Source organism: Heterodontus francisci, chromosome 12 (genome assembly GCF_036365525.1).
Source record: "Heterodontus francisci isolate sHetFra1 chromosome 12, sHetFra1.hap1, whole genome shotgun sequence".
In the NCBI taxonomy this organism is placed as follows: Eukaryota; Metazoa; Chordata; class Chondrichthyes; order Heterodontiformes; family Heterodontidae; genus Heterodontus; species Heterodontus francisci.
This window is the reverse complement of record NC_090382.1, coordinates 69,551,616-69,571,522: the sequence shown is the minus strand read 5'-3', so window position 1 is coordinate 69,571,522 and position 19,907 is coordinate 69,551,616. Positions and strand designations below refer to the sequence as shown.

General features: G+C 45.5%; 1 protein-coding gene across 1 annotated transcript in view; it reads right to left on the bottom strand.

Annotated features, from left to right (window-relative positions):
* LOC137375908 (mitogen-activated protein kinase 9) overlaps positions 1–767 on the bottom strand; it is a 142,023-nt gene extending 141,256 nt beyond the window's left edge. The window contains exon 1 of the mRNA XM_068043576.1: positions 538–767. The gene's annotated coding sequence lies outside the window, so the exon portion shown is untranslated. The remainder of the gene's footprint in view (positions 1–537) is intronic.
* Between the last annotated feature and the right edge of the window lie 19,140 nt (positions 768–19,907).

Here is a 19,907-nt window from a genome sequence, read left to right as displayed (position 1 = left end):
TAGGGAGGGAGGGAGGGAGGGAGGGGAGGGGGGAGGGAGGGGAGAGGGAGGGGAGGGGAGAGGGAGGGGAGGGGGAGAGGGAGGGAGGGGAGAGGGAGGGGAGGGTAGAGGGAGGGGAGGGTAGAGGGAGGGGAGGGGGAGGGGGAGGGGAGGGGAGAGGGAGGGGAGGGGGAGGGGGAGGGGAGGGGAGAGGGAGAGGGAGGGGAGAGGAGGGGGAGAGGGAGGGGAGGGGGAGAGGGAGGGGAGAGGGAGAGGAGGGGAGGGGGAGGGGAGAGGGAGAGGAGGGGAGAGGGAGAGGAGGGGGGAGGGAGAGGAGGGGAGGAGTGGAGGGGAGGGGAGAGCAGGGAGGTGTGTTCTTGCTCTCTGCCGTGAAATACCTGTCAGTATAGTGTGTGGTGAGTCGATCTACCGCCCAGCAGTGCATGATCCGGCCAGTGGGACGGGAGACGCGGCAGGCGCCCGGGACTGTCGCCAATGAATTGGCCAGAAAGGCCTCAGTCAGCCTCAGCAAGGGCGGCCTGACTGTCATCACCTACTCACCACATCCGCCGCAAAGGAAGTGCAAAGTTCCAAAGTTTTTAAAACCAAGCAGAAGAGAAAGAATCCTCCTCCGCACGGAAAGCGAGCGAAGTAACGGGGGAGCCTAGGTGAAGAATACTGGCCGACGAGCTGTCACCGTCCGGATCCCATGGTTGCTCCAGCACCGCTAAACACTCGGCGACGTCACCGCGTCCCCGCCGCCGGCCTGCAGACTGGTGGCAGCGCAACCAAGCCTGACCAGCCGCAGTGTTTTGATTGACAGTGGACCTGGCCACTGTCCTCATCAAGGCCGCCGGCGATATTCGAAATGAAGATCACAGTAGCCATTCACAGCCTTCGTAAGGCGGGACTTTTTTTGCCATCAAGTTCGACTGATCTGCAGACTGTAGTTCTCAGAAGGTGGAGGATGTCAGAGTGTTATAAGTCTGTGTTTGTAACTGTGCTTTCAGAAAAAAATAGTGTTAATATCACGTGAAAAAAGTAATTTCTGTTTTCCTACATAAAAAATAAAGTTTTAGTGGGCAGTGGTCCCAGAGCTGGTTCAGACATTGCAGTTCTCATACTGACACCAATAGGAATACTGCTATTCCAGCATCCTATACTGTAGCTTTAATTTTATAGGTAACCCCCCACCTCCCACCCACCTCCGCCACGTCCACTTCAGTGCCTCCTGTTGCTAATGCTTCCACAGTTGCAACCTTAATTGCTTCATAGCTCTCTCCTAGCTAACGATCTTCCCAGTTCAATCCTCATTCCACTGTCTTTTTCCCACTGTCCCTTTTGGTATTGTCCTCCAGAACGTTTTTTGCAAACATGGCGGTGTCCATCTATTGACCCCCTGGGTTTTTACAGAAACCTGTCATGCAGGTGATGATTCCTTCTCCTCACCAACGACACACTGCTCAACTATCCATGTAGCTACTTCATACATTAACAGGTCACGGCCCATTTTCTGCCCCCACCATGCTTGAACTGCCAGACAGCCACCAAATCATTAACCAGTCTAGAGCAAATTCAAGGTCATTAAATTCAAAGACGAGGATATAACGTTAAATCTAAAGAAATTATTACTTCAGCCACAGTTACGATAACTTGCTCAAATTTGGGCACCTACAATGTAGGCCATGGAGAGGATACAGATGAAATTCACCGTGATACCAAGGATGAGAAGCTTTAGTTATGAGAAAAGATGAGAAAAACTAGGGCTACTTTCATTAGAACTTTGAAGGTTACAAAAAGTTCAGGTAGAAGTGTTCAAAATTCTGAATGAACATCCACTGATTTCCTTTATCTATTTCACCTTAAAAATCTTAAATCTTACAAAACATTCTACTAAATAAAACATGGTTTGCTTTTACAAACTTGTGCTAACTTGAAATAAAAACAGAAAGTGCTGGAAATACTCAGCAGGTCAGGCAGCAACTGTGGAGAGAGAAGCAGAGTTAACGTTTCAGGTCTGTGACCCTTCATCAGTTCATCTGCAGTATTTTGCTTTATTTGTGCGAACTTGATCTTGATTAACCCATGCGTTTCTAAATGTTTACTGTTTTCTCTTGAATCATAAATCCTGAAAGCTTACATTGCCTGGTCTATATTTACCTGGTTTATCTTCCTTTTTTTCTTCAACATAGGTGTTATATTGACTACTCTTCAGTTGCCTGGGACCCCAAGCTCTGGAATACCTTCCCTACACCTCTTCGCCTCTCCACCTCCTTCAAGACACTCCTTAAAACCTACCTCTTTGACCACGTTTTTGGTCAAAAGACCTAATATCTCTTTTTGTGGCTCAATATCATACTTTGTCAAATTTTTATAATGCTCCTGTAAAGTGCCTTGGGATGTTTATTACATTAAAAGCACCAGATAAATAGAAGTTTTTTTTCCTAATGTGTAAATTGTATTACCAAGGAGGATTGAAAAATCATGGTCAGAAATTTTGCTCTCTTGCCTGGCATTTTTCAATAGCTTCGGATGCAAGCCATCTGGGCCCGGTGACTTTTCCACCTTAAGCTCTACTGAACTTTTCAGAATCAATTCTTTTTTGCTTCTAATAATTGTGCCAGATTCACCCCTTTAGTACACCAACACTATCATTCACACTGTAAAAATTAGTGCAAAGTACTTCTTCATTGTCTTCATCAGAGAACTGTCAGATTGCATTAGGTCATTGAAGCATTCTCAAGGAAATGTTACAAATGGCACGGAATGTGGCAAAAATATTAAATGAGTACTCTTGATGGATCATGTGTAACAGCAGAATTTCGTGATGTTAATATTAACATAGATGAACAAACTGGTTTAGATAGAATTAGGAAGCTTAAAATTGATAGAGCAGGCATGCTGGATGATATCCACCCAGGGGTCCTGAGGGAGACAGGACACATGATTGCCTGTATCTTTGAGAGCTTGCTGGATTCTGGGACAGTTCCCTTGGATAGGAAGGGGGCTCGTGTAGTCCTCATTTTTAAAAAAGAGATAAGACAGATGCAGGTAGCTATATGCTCATTAGTTGTCACAAGGGCTTTGTTTTCTTTATTGAAAGCTAAGAATTCTGTATGCTTTTAAAAGACTGAGAAAAAGGACTTACTGTTAGAGTTCAATGTCACTTCTGCATTGTAAAAGACCGGTGAACTGCACAGGAGGTGGCGGAACAAACTGTCTGGGACCTGTATTTTTGCAGACCAGAGAACAAGACCTCTCCCTTGAAAAGAAAGCTTGCCTCTCTTGTAAAAAGAAATTCTACATTTGAGGTGGTGGCTGTGGTCCACCTGGAGAGGAAAAGACCCAGAGAAAGAGGAGTTGCTGCTCTCTGTGGCGAAAGGCTCCTTTGCAGAGAGGAAGCCCTGCAATTTTAAAGGTAGCAGTTTCCTACTGCATCCAGTCTCTGAAAAATCTTTGCCCCTGGAGTGATTCCTGTTGCCTTTTATGTTTTGAGAGATCCTGAAAGCTCAAGAAAGCTTCTATTGCTAGATTGCTATTTCAAAACTCAAGTAGACCTGTTGCTACACCATTTGCTGAAAGCTCTGTGTGACACCTGCTGCAGACGAAGTGCTGTGAATGCCCACCCATAACAGACGGTTCCTCAACCTCGCCTGGAGAGACTTCGAGTGGCATCTGACTATTCAACTCTGGGACACCTCAGTAACCTGGAAATATCCTACTAGAACATTACAACCCAGTCATTTTATTATTCCTAAGAAACAGTTGTAATCCAAAACATCCTTTTAAAACTGGTTAACCGTCTTTTTTGAATGTATGTGTGTGTGCATGAGTGTTAGGAAGAATAAGAAGTTATAAAACCTTTTCAAATATAGATTGATCTCATTATTGTTTAAAACTTAGTTAATAATAAATAGTTAATTTTGTTGTTTAAAGAAACCTGGTTTGGTGTGCTTTATTCTGTGGATAAATAAAATGTTTAATTTGGCCATTTTCCAGTAGGTGCAAAACTTTATATCTGATATGCTATGACCTATGGAGTAGTGGGACTGAATTAACAGTGCATTACTCCTGCCTTGGTCGTAACATATTAATTGGGTGCTCTTGTGGGGATCGTTTCCAACGCAAATTACATTAATTGTAAGGGAAGTAATAATTTGAAAGAGAAAAAATAACAGAACCAGGTTTCTTGTATAAGGGTAAAGGCTATGCCATTGGAATGGCATTAGCAGTTGCAGCAGTTTTTCTGGGAAAAGGAAATGTGTCCCTCCATGACTTGGAAACTTTAACTAAGGTTAAATTGAAAGAATTGGCAACACAATTGGGGCTGGAATTTAAATCAGGTGCTAAAAATGCAGGCAAAACATTACTTATTAAATTGTAAGTAAATTAAGTGATTGAGGCCCTTCCCTAACCACCCCAATTGTCATTTCATTGCCCGAAATGATCATAAATTGATTTTTCAAATACCTGAACTTCCCCTCCAACCTTCAATCTTTTGCTCTTCAGCCCCTTCCCATCATCCCCACATACAATAAAAATTGATCTACCTGCTCCTCCACCCCTCCCGCCCTGAAAATTTTAATACTCCCCCCCCCCCCCCGCCCCCCCCCCCACAGTCAGGTTCTCGCCTCAGAACTGTATGAGGAGTTCTGAAGGCGCGCGAAGGCTGTAAAATCGTCATGGGACATCAAGTAAGTTATTTTGAAGATATTTAATGGCAATCCTCATATGGAGAGGAAGGGCTCGCCGCCAGGCGATGGGGGCAGACTGCACCGAGGTCCCCCTGCCGCCGGTAATATGTGGCGTGCCATTCTCGACATCACAGGTCGAGACGGGCCTCTCCCCACAGCATTTTAATGGCCCCCATGCCGCAACCCGCAGCGTCGAGGGGCTGATAAAATTCAGCCCAGTATGTCAGAGGGTAATACAGTTGAATTGGCTAAAATTCAGCTGGAAATGGCAAAACCTGAGGCTGAAAAAGAATTAAGAAAACTTGAACTTCAGAGAGAAATTGATAGAGAAGAGAGGGAATTTAGATTAAAAGAAATAGAACTAAGACAAAGGGGTGGTCTTGACTCCAGGGAAAATTCTGGTCAGGAAGAATCTGATTCCAGCCCAGGACCCAGCAAAAAACTGATTAAATTTATACAAGTTCTCCCTAAGTTTGAGGAAAGGGACGTAGAGGCATTTTTCATTTCTTTTGAAAAAAATAGCTAAACAAATGAAATGACCAAAGGAAAGCTGGACACTGCTTATGCAAAGCACGTTGATGGGCAGAGCTCATGAAGTTTATGCCATGCTTCCTGAAGAGGCTTGTGCAGATTATGAGATGGCAAAAAAGACTACTCTCGTTGAGTACGGGTTAGTCCCTGAAGCTTACTGACAGCATTTTCGGAACCTCCGGAGATTGGCTGGGCAGACTTACCTAGAATTTGAGAGAGTAAAGCAAATTAATTTTGATCTTTGGATATAGGCATTAAAGATGGAAGCCATGTATGAGAACCTTAGAGAACTGATTCTCTGAAAAGAGTTTAAAAATTCAATCCCTCCAGTAGTGAGACCTCATCTAGTGAACCAACAAGTTTTAAACGGCAGGCAAGCAGTGGAAATTGCTGATGATTTTGAGCTTGTGAATAAGCCAAAACTCTTTTCCCGTCACCCCCACAAACCCGAGAAGGATAGAAAATGGGAGAGTGAAAGGAAGGCAAATAGCCGGGGACAAGAAGGAACCTCGATACCCTCTCAGGCCAGAAAGTAAAGTGCTGAGGGTAGAAGTGAGATCTGCAAGCAGAAGTGTTATCATTGCCTCAAGGTGGGGCATCTTCATTCAGAATGCTGGAAGTTGCAAGGTAAACCCATGGGACTTTTTGGGGTACACAAAGCTAATGCAGAGAAAGGGACTGACTGAGAGTACAGCAGACCAGACAATTTTCAGCCACTGTGTCCAGTCCATCGAAATTGATTTTGCAGGGGTTTTGCTTGAATGCTTGTGGAGCTGGCTTCAAGAGGGACACTAGCGTTTATTCAATGGTCCTCCCATTGAATCCGGAGGATGCGGCGGAGGTATTGCCGGTGGAATTTCTCTAGTGCTCTTATGTGTCGCTGATACACAGTCCAGGTCTCACTGCAGTACAGGAGTGTGGTGATGACAACTGCTCTGTACACTAGGACTTTAGTTCAGTTCAGTTCAGTTCAGAGATACAGCACTGAAACAGGCCCTTCGGCCCACCGAGTCTGTGCCGACCATCAACCACCCATTTATACTAATCCTACACTAATCCCATATTCCTACCACATCCCCACCTGTCCCTATATTTCCCTACCACCTACCTATACTCGGGGCAATTTATAATGGCCAATTTACCTACCAACCTGCAGGTCTTTTGGCTTGTGGGAGGAAACTGGAGCACCCGGAGAAAACCCACGCAGACACAGGGAGAACTTGCAAACTCCACACAGGCAGTACCCAGAATTGAACCCGGGTTGCTGGAGCTGTGAGGCTGTGGTGCTAACCACTGTGCCGCCCCAAGTCAACTTTAGTTGTCTTATATAATATCCTACTCAGGCCCCCTCCCCCAACTCTTTTTCCGGTACATTGATGACTGTATCGGTGCCGTTTCCTGCTCCCGCCCCGAACTGGAAAACTTTATCAACTTTGCTTCCAATTTCCACCCTTCTCTCACCTTTACATGGTCCATCTCTGACACTTCCCTTCCCTTCCTCGACTTCTCTGTCTCCATCTCTGGGGATAGGTTGTCTACTAATATCCATTATAAGCCCACTGACTCCCACAGCTACCTCGACTACACTTCTTCACACCCTACCTCCTGTAAGGACTCTATTCCATTCTCCCAGTTTCTCCGTCTCCGACGCATCTGCTCTGATGATGCTTCCATGACGGTGCTTCTGATATGACCTTTTTCCTCAACCGAGGATTTCCCCCCACTGTGGATGACAAGGCCCTCAACCGTGTCCGGCCCATTCCCCGCACCTCTACCCTCACCCCTTTCCCTCCCTCCCAGAACCGTGACAGGGTTCCCCTTGTCCTCACTTTTCACCCCATCAGCCTCCATATCCAAAGGATCATCCTCCGCCATTTCCGCCACCTCCAGCGTGATGCCACTACCAGTCGCATCTTCCCGTCCTTTCCCCTGTCAGCATTCCGAAGGGATCGTTCCTTCCGCGACACCCTGGTCCACTCCTCCATTAGCCCCACCACCTCGTCCCCGTCCCATGGCCCCTTCCCCTGCAATCGCAGGAGGTGTAATACCTGCCCATTTACCTCCTCTCTCCTCACTATCCCAGGCCCCAAACACTCCTTTCAGGTGAAGCAGCGATTTACTTGTACTTCTTTCAATGTAGTATACTGTATTCGCTGCTCACAGTGTGGTCTCCTCTACATTGGGGAGACCAAGCGCAGACTGGGTGACCGCTTTGCGGAACATCTCCGCTCAGTCCGCAAGCAGGACCCTGAGCTTCCGGTTGCTTGCCATTTCAACACTCCCCCCTGCTCTCATACTCACATCTCTGTCCTGGGATTGCTGCAGTGTTCCAGTGAACATCAACGCAAGCTCAAGGAACAACATCTCATTTACCGATTAGGCACACTACAGCCTGCCGGACTGAACATTGAGTTCAATAATTTCAGAGCATGACAGCCCCCCATTCTACTTTCATTTCTAGTTATTTTTTCCTTTTTTTTACATTCTTTTTTACATATTGTACAATTTTTTTTTTTGCATTTATTTCATTTCATCTTAGTTTGTTCAGTTTGCTTACCCACTGTTTTTTTTCAGGTTTGCACTTGCTGCTGTTCAATATTCAGTGTATTACACCTGATCTGTACTAATGCTTTGTCTTTCAACACACCATTAACATATTGTTTGCCTTTGCTCCGTGACCTTTTGGTCAGCTATGTGGCCTGGTCCAATCTAGACCTCCTTTGTTATCTCTTGCCCCACCCCCACCTCACTTGCTTATATACCTGTGACTTTTCTAATATTTGTCAGTTCCGAAGAAGGGTCACTGACCCGAAACGTTAACTCTGCTTCTCTTTCCACAGATGCTGCCGGACCTGCTGAGTGATTCCAGCATTTCTTGTTTTTATTTCAGATTTCCAGCATCCGCAGTATTTTGCTTTTATTTTAGTTGACTTATGGCGGTCTTTGTTGTCAAACATTCATAGCCGTAGTTTGTAGAAGGCTGAGCTGGTGCTCCTTGTCAATGGTTGTCTTTTAACACATGTGGCTGCCAAGGTATGGGAAGTGCTCAACATATTCCAGAGTCTTTCCTTCAACATATACGGAGGTGGAATATTTGGCTGACCAGGTGTGGTTGATATATGAGTTTTGTTTTGGCAACATTCAGGACAGGCCGTGTCTTTTGTATGCGGAATTGAAGAGAGCGAGAGTGGCTTGCAAATCTGGTGCAAAGTGAGAGCAACACTGCAGTCATCCGCAAATTGTAGATCATGTATGTCTGTGATGGTCAGTTTAATTTTGGCATGCAGGCAACTAAGGTTAAAGAGTTTTCCATCTCGGCTGTATTTAATACTCACACCAGAGGGCAGCTTATCTTTGATGAGGTGAATAGCAACTGTCAGGTAGATTGTAACTAGTATGGGGGCTATCACACAGCCATCCTTGACCCCAGTCCAGATTTTGAAGGCATCTGTTTCAGATCTCGCACTCAAGACAGTTGCAGTCATATCATCATGGAGCAATTGTAGCATTGTGATGAAGTTTCTTGGACATCCAAATCTTGGGAGCACAATCCACAGAGCCTCGTGATTTACTGAATCAAATGGTCTGGTCAGGTCGATGAATGCAATGAAGAGTTCCTGGTGTTCTCGACATTTTTCTAGGATTTGTCGGGCAACAAAGATCATGTCAGAGGTTCCTCTGGAAGGTCTAATGCCACACTGTGTCTCTGGGAGGATTTCCTCAGCCACAGGAAGTCGGCGATTCAGGAGAATGCTTGTCAGGATTTTCCCTGCTATGGACAAGAGGGAAATACCTGGATTGTTTCTACAGCATGATTTATCTAACTTGTTGCATTCCTCACTCACCCATCAGGAATCAGGACTCATGTTGAACACTCTGATGCTCCACCTCACCCTCAGACTTGCTAATGCTGCCATCCTCACACCACTTCTAGCAGCTTCCAGCTATTCAGGTATGGCAGGCACATCACCCAAACATATTGCAGCACACCCACTGATACTGTTCCTTCTCTCTTGCAGGATAAAGTTGCACAAACCTGCAGAGAGCTGCAGAGAACCGCTGGGGGAGAGGCACATCTGAATTTCCTGAACCCTTTGGAAGAGACATTATAGAGCCGGCAGTCACTGAGGCTGTTGCATCCCACATCACCAAGAACATTCAGGATGACAGTATGTTCTTGACTTAAGCACTCTCTCAAATCCCACTCCATCCTCGTCCTGCTATTTAGCAGGGAATGCGAGCTGCAAATGGTTTCCACCTCACCGCACCCCACTTCCTTCATCCCAAACCCCCCTCCCTTCTGCAGTTATGCTTTCAGATTCCCATGACTTGCTGCCTGGTCAGCCAGTGCAGTCTCACCATTAAGGGCGTGAGCAAGAACAGACATCTGATAAACAAGCACCATCACCTGACCTGACAATCGCGCCCACCAGGTCAGATACAGGCACTGCATATACAATAGAGGGTAGAATAGATATGGGAAAAGCACATGGAGAGTTACCAGTGTTACAGACAGGTGGAAAGGGGTGTGGGTAGTTTCCTCTGTTCACCTCCCAACTGACTGCAATCATGTTTTGTTAAAAATGGTGAGTTAGTCCCTGAGTATTTTTTTAGGGTCAAATACACAGACAAATGATAGGCTTTCTCGTAGATTAAAAAAGGACTGTGTTTGCTGACAATGCAACCATTAGGTGGCGCAGTACTGGCACATGCGCAAATGCAGCCTCGTCAACAGAAACGTCACTGTCTGCGACGTCTCAGCAGCTGCCAGTAATAAAAATGGCGCTGCTCAATTTGCAATAAAAAAATAAATGAAACCCAAATCCCTTCAATGGCTGCGACCGCCTCCTCCATCCCACCCCCAACAGTACCCCGCTCCATCCTGTCATCTCCGCTTCTCTTCACTGCTGCCTCCCACACATCTGCTCACTCCCCGCCTCGGCTGCTCGCTCCTGCCTCCTCCCCTCGTCAGCTTGATCCCTGCCTCGCCGCCTGGAGAAGCAGTGGGGGTAGGTGGGAGTGAGAAGCCGAGGGTGGGGGGAAGTGGCGAGGCAGGGAGTGAGTGGCCGAGGGGATGATGCAGCGAGGTGGGGAGCGAGTGGCCGAGGTGGGGGTAGCAGCGAGGCAGGATGGAGTGGCGATTAATTGGGAGCTGGAAATTGAAAGCGGCAATTGAGGCAGGGATGGCGGGAGGCAAGGGAATACTTTTCGGAGAATGGAGGCAGCAATCGCAGCTTTTGAGGGGTGAGGACGTCATTGCGTGCCAGTATTGCATGCGCGTCATTGCATGCGCGCATTCATACTGGCAGGTTGACAAATGTTCGCACACACTGTTGACATCCGTGATCACCCTGTGTATGCTCTACATTTTCAGGAGTAACTCCATAAAAAAAAAAATATTTTTGCCAATTCCCAAATGGTCACAACCTTACCAACGCACGCATTCATTTGCACACGCATACACAAGAATATATGGAGAAAAAAGGGTGAGTGTTTACAGTTCAAAGTGAGGTAGGTGTTCATGGTTTACGGTAAACCTGTTGAATCTTCTAAGAAGGACAGTCTCTTTTAAAGGTGCAGGCCTGGGTGTTTTTAGTATTGAACATGTTGTAGATTTCTGTTGGTTAAGACTTCAGACTGGAGGTGGTGGTCACTTTCAGTTCTCTGCTGCAGCAAGCTGAAGTAAGGAATTAGCTGAAGGGCCTCTTCTTGCTGGTAGGACTGCTTTCTGTGATGTTGGCTTGATCTCCCTTCTATCCCCAAAGAGCTACCTTTTAAGGTTAAAATCTATCACATTAGAGTTTCTGTTAGTTGGCACATTGCTTTCTCCCTGGTGTGACCACACAATGGACCAGGATTTGGAATCCATGGCTATCGATTGATGTCAGGATGGGTACCATTCTGCTATGATGTGGCTACTTCACACCTATTCAGTTTTGGTAAGGGCTGTGAGTCCATCTGTCTCCAGAACCCTTTGTTAGTTAATTCATGTAGCTAGAAGTTATCAATATGCAATATTGCTCCTTTTAATTTCAATGGGCTTTTCCCAGAGCTATTTCAGAGGAGGTAAACGAGTTCCATCATTGCAGACAAGGTTGTAGATTCCCAGTACAGGAGGGGTCACATGACCACAACTCCATTTTGACTGTGGTACCAGTATCCATGTTCTAGTAGTTTTGTTTAACCGTTGACTTTTTAAAAAATTCTTCCATTTCATTGTTTCTTTCATCACGGCTCCTTCCATGCATGACACCGGGCATGAGTAGCCTGCAGCCCAGGGCAGGGGAAAAAGTGCCAGGGTGTACTGGAGGTGGGTTGCAGCCTGGTTCTACTGCAGATGAGGACTTGATGGCGTGGTGTATAGGTGACTGCTGATGGGCACACACACACAAATGTTTGATGGTTGGCAGCACTGCTAATGAGACTCTTGTCACTGTCAAGCAGCATGGAAGAGTTTGGTTCCAACTTGGCATAGGACTTTGTGCAGAGTTTGGAGCCCAGTCTTTCCAGCATGGATTGCTGATTCCATGAGAACACTTGCAGACTGAGCTGTAATGCAGCAACCACTGGCCAATGTCTCAGCTTCCATTGCAGCACAGGCAGAATCCATCCAACGTCTCAGTGCTGCAGTGGAAGCTCAGACTAAGATCGTGAAATCTCTGTTTGATGTCATGCAAGCCCATCTTGGTACCAATGTGGGTTCAGACTGTTGCCATCATGGCTGCAAATACCAGTCCTCAAAGAGACTTTCAGGTTCTCACACTAGTCCAGCAATCTGTGCTCAAGCAGATTGAGGAGTGCCGATGTGCCACCCTGGGGGAGTGACAGTGGTTCCATGGTTCACGAGCCTGCTGTCCTCCTTCAAGATGACAGCACTCATGCTCTCACCATTACCATTCTGCCAGTGCCCTGGCTGTTGCCTGTCAGTCAGCCAGACTAGATTGATGCTGCTCATGCTGAGGTGGTGTAGTCTGAAGCCGGGCCCTTGAGGCCATCTACAGTCTCCTCCACTGAAAGACAGTAGCCTTCCATGTGGCTATGCTGCAGCCACTGGGGTAGCACTGCGAAGGCCAGGCAAAGGCACACGCAAGACAGGCACTAAGGGAATGCGCAAGGGTAAAGAGTTCAGATTTGGATGTATTATTTAAAGTGTTGTTGGATAAAGCTGTTATGGAATTTTTTAAAATTTGTCTTTTATTTCAGAATTTTTGCCAAGAGGACACTGTAATGGTCCGTAGCAGGGGATTGACAAGTGGGGAATTGTGGAACAACTGTGATGTGGGGATGAGATTTCAGGGGAACTGGAGTAGCCAGTCATGGACAGCCCATCCAGAGAGAAGGGGTCCTGAATGCCTGATCACTTCCCTTCTTCCCCCCTCATCCTCCTCCTTCCCTGAGGCTCTGAAGGCCTACTGTCAAGAGCTGCCCCCTCGTGAGAGTGAGGTTGCAGAGGATGCAGCAGACTATCACGACCTTGGACATGTGCTCTGGTGAGTGCTGGAGGACGCCCCCCTGAGCAGTCCAGGCAGCAGAACCATTGTTTGAGAACGCCGATGGTTTGCTCCGCAATGTTCCTGGTGGCAGCAGGGCTCTCACTGTAGGCACACTGTTGACGTGTGGTCGGGTGGTGGAGGGAGTGATGAGCCCAGTGTAGACTGGATAGCCCTTGTCACCAAGCAGCCAACATCTGGTTCATTGTGGTGGCCCGAAGGTGTCAGGTATGGCTGCTGTAGGATGAATGCATTTTGGCTGCTGCCAGAGAAGTGGGCATTCACCAACAGGATGTTCTGTGCATGGTCACACATCACCTGCATGTTCATGCAGTAGTAGCCCTTGCAGTTGCGGCACCTCTCCCCACTAATATTTGGAGCCCACAGAACCGCGTGCATGCAGTCAATGGGTCCCTGCGCCTTTGGAAATCCCACTAGCGTAGCAAAGCCACATGCTCACTCTTCCTGCTTCTCTCTGGTAAGAGAGAAGACAATGAAGTCCCCTCTCCTTCTGTACAGGGCCCCTGTCACCTCCTCATGCAGCACCGCATGGCAAACTGTGAAATGTTGAAAATGTCTCCTGCTCCCACCAGAAGGCTCCACTGGTGCAGACTTTGAGGGCCACAGTGATCTTCAAGGACACTAGCAGCATCATCCTTGCCCTGCTGTGTGGCTGTAGATCCAGTTGTAATAGGTGGCACAGTTCAGTAACCACCTCCTTGGTGAAACGTAGCTACCTCAGACAGTGCTCCTGGCTGAGGTGGAGGTAGCAGAAGTGCTCTCTGAAGTCACTAGGTGGGTGTGGCCTTCTATTGAGAGCCTTTCTCCTCCTTCCTCTCCTCACAGCTTCCCCTCTCTGCTGCCTGTGCTCCATGTCCTGGTCATGTTGTAACCCAAGAAGCACTGCAACTATAGACCCCATTAGAGAAAGCAAGCTTTCTCCTGACAGGCCTTCCAACTGCTCTGCCCTCCTTATCAAAGCCCAGCACCACTCCCTGTAAATCCAAAACTTTTCCAAGTTCTTCCAATAACATCAATACAGTATTTCCACTCACTCTGCAGCAACAACAGAAAATCAAAAGTACGTCATTTGGGAGTTCCATTGTGATCCCTTTAAATAGCACTAGCGGGGGCCCTTGTGCAGCTGAATGCATGTTCACTTGGGAGTTTTTAAGAGAGGGCATTAACAGGATCTGCAAGGTTCAAAATGGCTGCTCGAGCACCAAATCAGCATTAGACACTATTTGACATCTTAGTTATCAAGATAGACTAAAAGAGCTGGGACTCTATACTTTAGAGAATTGTAGATTTAGAGGTAATTTGGTCAAGATTTATAAGATGATGAAGGGAATAGACTGAGTTTGAGTTGACAGTTCTTCTTGATTAAATAGTTAGGGAGCATCAGGGATCACAACTTCAAGTTATATATTCCAGAACTAGGTTAGATATCTGGAGATGGTTCTCTTCCCAGAGACTAGTTAAACTCTGGAACAGGCTGCTGTCTCGTACAGTGGACATCGATTCACTAAATTCCTTCAAGCCAGAGCAGGACCTGTTTCTGGCAGTGGCAGCGATCACCTTGCAAAAAGAGTATGACACTGATCAGGGCAGAATGATCTCCTCAACTAAAGGGATTGGAGAGGAATTTTGCAGATTTCTTTTCCCAGATTGGCCTTGCTTTTTGTTTGGTTTTCTCACCTCTCCCAGGAGATCACATGACTTCGAGTCAGATGCGGAGTCTCTATAATGTGATGCACAATGCCCGCAGTTGATTGGGACAAACTGGATGGACAAGAGGATCTTTTCCTGTCCATCATTGTTCGTATATTCATACCTTTAAACTTCTCAACTAGAATCCACCCTTCATCCCTGGACATTCCTACCTTTTTAATTATTTGTTCACTTTCAATACACTTCTGAAAGGCTATACAATTTCCTTTTATACTATCTGCTAACCTGTTTTAATATTCATTTTTAATCCTGTTAATTTTCTTTCTACCTACTGAGTATACTTTTCCTTCCTCAACATTTTCTTCAGTATGTTAGCCCCAACTTTATCATTTATCTCCCTTTGAGGTATCAGATTTTTTAAAATCTCTCCATTTATCCATGGAACTCTATGTTTTGATGATCCACTTTTCACTTCAGGGGAAAAAAATCTATTTTTATACTCTTTCATTGCGTATTTGAAGGTCCGTCACTACTCATCCATTGTCCTGTTTGCTAACTTTTCTGCTAAGTTAATATGGGCCAGATATCTTCTTATCTCACTGGACTTTGCCATTTTCCAGTCCAGCATCTTTACCCAGGACTCTTCATTATCTTTTTTTATTCTTACATTGAACCTATCTTGTGATTCCTATTTCTGAATTGTTCCCCAATCAATTATTTGTCCCTAATACTAAAGCAAAATCCTGGAAATGGCTGGAAATCTGAAATAAAAAGAGAAAATGCTGGAAATACTCTGTAGGTTAGGCAGCAGCTGTGGAGACAGATACAGAGGTAACGTTTCAGATCAATGACCTTTCATCAGAAAACTTTCTGCTGATTAGCACCTACTACCCTCGTCAGCTGATGTATCAATACTCACTTCTGAGGAAAGGTGTACAGTATGTTCTATGCCCTTGCTATCTTCAGTGCTTCCTTCAAGTATTGTTGAATGAGGAGTCCTGATTCATCAGCTGAGGGAGGGTAGTAGGTGGAAATCAGCTGGATGTTTTCTTGCCGATATGCAACCTGAAATTGAGATTTCATGGGATCCAGAGTCAATGTTGAGGACTCCTAGGGCCAGTTCTGCTTGACTGTATATCGTTGTGCCCCACCTGCAGGTGTGACAGGACAACCCAGGAAGGGTGAGGGAGGAATAAAAACCATAAAATGCTGGAAATACTCAACAGGTCTGGCAGCATCTGTGGAGAGAAAAAAATAATTAATGGCCGGGATTTTATCTGGGCAACAGGGGTCTCGACCTCTGGCAAAAGTGCCGCCGAGAACCCCGCGTCGCCGCTTCTGTGGGAGGTCTGCCAAATCAAGTGCCAATTAGGCACTTAACTAAGCAGGCCTTCCACGGGATCAAGGACCCCGGTGATGGAAGTCCTGCCTTCTGAGAACTGCTGGCCAATCAGAAGCCAGCAGCTCTTTAACTGAGCAGTAACACTGTGGAGGCGGTGGCTGCAGCTGGTGGAGCACCCATCCAAGGCACAGGAGTGGTGCTGGATCTAGGCCACAGCAAGCCCGCAGAGTTTTTCTTGCTGTGCTTCCCGTGTGGCAACAGGGATGCCCGCCACTCGGCTAATTGCGGCGGCGGCAGGATGAGGCCCTTTATTGGACATTAATTGCCCACTTAAGGGCCTCAATTAGCAGCAGGGCGGGAAGGCCGTTCACAGACCTTCCTGCCCAGGACTTAATTTCGGCGGAGGTGGGAAAGTGGCGGTCTCCCCCCGCCCGCCCCCCCACCACAATCCCACCCGATTATGTGCTCTCCCTATCTCCAAACACGCCGCCGGGGAGAGCATAAATTCCTCCCAATGTTTCAGGTCAATGACCTTTCAGAACTCTGTAGTTCCATGCTTTCGCACTGGGTAGCATTGTTGTACAGCGATGTCAACATTCATCTACCAATTTTTCTCAATAAATGTAATTTTTAATTTACAAAATAAATAACTAATTTGCATATTTCACAGAAAATGATTAATTTTATCAATCAAATTGTCTTTTGTCTTTGTGTTTTAGGGCCTTCATTAAAGCTTTTATTTGAAGTCCTCAGATTTAACTGAATATTGTTTTATCTCACAGCAGTTAAAAGCAATTTTTCAATCATAGCTGTGGATTCATAATTCTTTGCTGATAACCTCTATCCATTAAAATGAATGGTCAGAAAATCAAGGGGAATGCATTTATGATTTTCCAGTATATCAAAGAATCATAGAATTGTTACAGCACAGAAGGAGGCCATTTGGCCTGTCGTTAACAAGAGTCAATGCTGAAAGTGCACTTAAAATTGCATTAAAAGTGCATTAAAAACCGTGTACCCACATAATAGCTTTGTTAACTAAATTGAAGCACATGGACTTATAGAGACAGTGGCAGTGTGGCTAGAAAGTTGGCTAAAAGATAAAAAGCAGTGAGTAGTGGTGTATGGTTGCTTTTCAGTCTGAAGGGAAGTATACAGTGGTGCCTGTATTAGGATTATTGATCTTTTTTATATTTGTTAATGACCTGGACTTGGATATAGTGGGTATAATTTCAAAGTTTGCAGATGAAATAAAACTTGGAACTGTCGTAAACAGTAAGGAGGAGATAGTTGCAGATTCAGGAGGACATAGGCAGATTGGTGAAATTGGCAGACATACGGCAGATGGAAGTGTGAAGTGATGCATTTTAGATGAAGAATGAGGAGATGCAATATAAATTAAATGGTACAATTTTAAAAGATGTGCAGAGGGTCACATACACAAATCTTTGAAAATGGCAGGTCAAGTTGATAGGCTATTAAAAAAGCATACTGGATTCTCGGCTTTATAAAGAGACAGAGAGTATAAATATAGGAACTTACGCTAAACCTTCATGAATCACTGGTTAGGCCTCAGCTTGAGTATTGTGTGCTATTTTGGGCATCACTCTTTAGGTAGTATCTCAAAGCCCTGGAGAAAGTGCAGATAGTCGAATGGTACCAGGGATGGAGGACTTCAGATATGTGGACAGACTAGAGAAGGTGGGATTGCTCTCCTCAGAGCAGAGAAGGTTAAGGGGATATTAAGTAGAGGATGTTCAAAATTATGATGGATTTTGATAAACTAAATAATGAGAAATTGTTTCCACTGACAAGAGCATCGGTAACCAGAGGATACAGGGCTGGAGTTGACTGGGCAGAAGAGACTAAGGTAAGTTTTAAAAGTTTCCATCTCTTTGAACTCCATGTGGACCAGGAGGAGAAGAGGTGCTCCTCCAGAGCTCTCAAGCACTCCTGGGCCTCATCTCAATTGCTTGGGTCTTCTAAGTCCTGGCCTCCCCCCACCTCCCCGATTTCACATGAGGGATTCCCCAGCCTCCCACCTCCTTGATCTGACTGTGTTGAAACCCCCAGCCCTCCCTGATCTGACCATGATTATCCTGACTGTCTGGATAGTTCCCATGGGTCCTCAACTGTGACCTCCTGCGGCCTAATTCCTGGCTGCTGGCCAAGTAGTGAATCTAGTCAGATGTCATGCAGAGTTCAGGAAGTTTTATTCAAGATTGGCAGGACCTTCACGTCCCCAACCTATTCAGCTGCAGCACTTGAATTCTGCACACCCTTAATGTGAATGCCCCCAACCTCCCATAAAAACCTAAATCTATGATTCTGTAATGGTGTTGGTTCAGCAATGACTGCTGGCCAGGATATCAGAACAACTTTATTATAGGAGAATTCTTTGAATAACGTCATGAGATCTTTTATGTGCACTTGAGCTGGCAGACAGGGCCTCAATTTAATATCTCATCCAAAAGACAGCACTTCCTTAGGAGTATACTGACTTGTCTGCCTAGATCACATACACAATCCATAATGGAACTCAAACTCACAACTTTCTGACTCAAGAGATGAAAGTGCAATTTGCTGTGCCAAGCTGACACTAATTGGGAATTAGGATGCAGTTACGTCAACACTCAGCTATTCAGCTGAAATAATTCTTAATAGGTGGCCTCAGTATTCCTCACAATTCTTGTTGTTTATTGAGCTCATTTTCAACATTGAGTCATCAGAAGAGCTGTAACATCATATAAGAAACCTTTTTTGTATAAACCACAAGCAAAGACCTCAAGAATCCAGAAACTTTTGCTTAATAAAAGTTTGTTGCATAGTTGTATTTTTAGCCAATGAAAGAGTGTTCTGTGGCCCCAGAACCATTGAAGAGGGAAAATGTAAACACTTTTTTGGAGGGATTTTAACATCTGCCGCCTGGTGGAAACCTGTTAGTTTAGGAGTTAAAAGCAAAGTGTTAAATTTACTGCTGGTTTTCTGTCCCGCTGTCATCTTTCTGTGACTGGTTTAATAGGTGACTGAGGCACCTGCCTGATGTAGGCAGGAGCCTTGAGAATTTTAATAAGGGCCTCAAAGGAATTTTTAAATCTGTGGGCACTCCACTACGTAACCCATTAGCAAAGAAACACAGGCCCTCAAAGGTAGTGCTCCTCCATGTCCCACAAAAATAATCTGGACTGTTGCCACCTCTGGGCTCCCTGATTTGCAATCATGAACCCCCCCCCCTTCCCCTCCAGAACTTAGCTTGCTGTTCATGATCAGCTCAGAGGTTGCCCGATATTGCAGCAGCCCACATTTGGCAAACTGCATGGGGAAGCCTCAATGGGGTGGGAAGCTCACTGGTTCTGTTTAAATCAGGCCCTCCTCTCAAAATGGTCCAGGCTTCCCATTGCACATTCCGGGCAATCGGCCCCACTGCATTCCACCCACATGTCTGCCCAAATGATAAAACAACCTCATTGACCTCTATCCCGTGCATCAAATGTAGCCCTAATCTGGTTTCTGTATTTATCTATTTCTTATGCTTCATTACAATCTAACTTATAAGTAAATGCTGCGGTTAATTTTAGTTTGATTGTCTTTGGTTCTGCATCCATTAATTCTACTTTTGTGTATATTGAAGACAAAGTATAACGCTGTGTAAATTCCACTATCCAATTTTCCACAATCAGAGTTGGACCTCTACAAGGGTAGCATATCACGGGGATAAGACATTCACAGGGAGCACTGTGTAACTATTGAAAGCTCAAATCACAATATTAATTCAGGGCTAAATCCAATAAAGAATCGAGGAGAAACACCTTTACACAGAGAATAGTTAGAATGTGGAACTTACTACCACAAGTCAGAAGGTTGTGAGTTCACGTTCCATTCCAGGACATAAGCATGAAAATCAAGCTGACACTCCAGTGCACTACTGAGGGAGTGCTGCACTGTTGGAGGTGCCATTTATCAGAGGAGATTTTAAATCATGGCTCCGTCTGCCCTCTCAGGTGGACATAAAAGATCCCATGGCCCTATTTCAAAGAAGAGCAGTGGAGTTATCCCTGATGCTCTGGCCAATATTTAAACCTCAATCAACATCAAAAAAACAATTATCTGATCATCATCATATTGCTGTTTGTAGGAGCTTGCTGTGTGCAAATTAACTGCTGCATTTCCTATATTACAACAACACTTCAAGTATAGAAT